Here is a 728-nt window from a genome sequence, read left to right on the forward strand (position 1 = left end):
CGCAAAGGGCGGTGGCGGGCTGGGAGTGTGGGGGGCTCGTCCGCCGGGTTTACCTCAGGGACGGCGCTTGTGCCTGCGGACCTGAGACGTTCCTCGAAGGGGAACCCGTTAAAAGGAATGACCGTCAGCCGGCGGGTGAAGTCGGTCTTGGGTGTTTTGTAGCCTCAAGGGCAAAAATCCTGAAGGGGCTGGGAAGCGTAAGCCTGGTGTGAGAGTTAGGGTGGGTTTCTAGTGGGGGATATGGGAACCTCATGAAGTTCAGCAAGGCCAAGGGCAAGGTCCTGCATATGGGTCAGGACAGCCCCAAGCACAAATACAGGCTGGGCAATGAGTGGATTGAGAGCAGCCCTGAGGAGAAGGACTTGATGGCTGACGAGAAGCTCAACATGAGCTGGCAATGCGTGCCCGCAGATGTGAAAGCCAACTGTATCCTGGGCTGCATCCAAAGAAGCGTGGCCAGCAGGTCAAGGGAGGTGATTCTGCCCCCTCTACTCTGTTCTGGTGAGACCCCACCTGGAGTACTGTGTCCAGCTCTGGGGTCCCCAGCATAAGAAACACATGGACGTGTTAGAGCTGGTCCAGAGGAGGGCCATGAAAACGGTAAGAGGGCTGAGAGAGTTGGAGTTGTTCAGCCTGGAGAAGGTGGCTCCGGGGAGACCTCATTGCAGCTATATTTAAAGGGGGCTTACAAGAATAATGGAGGGAGACTTTTTACCAAGGCCTGTAGT

Source organism: Haliaeetus leucocephalus, unplaced genomic scaffold (genome assembly GCF_000737465.1).
Source record: "Haliaeetus leucocephalus isolate CR32 unplaced genomic scaffold, Haliaeetus_leucocephalus-4.0 Scaffold953, whole genome shotgun sequence".
In the NCBI taxonomy this organism is placed as follows: domain Eukaryota; kingdom Metazoa; phylum Chordata; class Aves; order Accipitriformes; family Accipitridae; genus Haliaeetus; species Haliaeetus leucocephalus.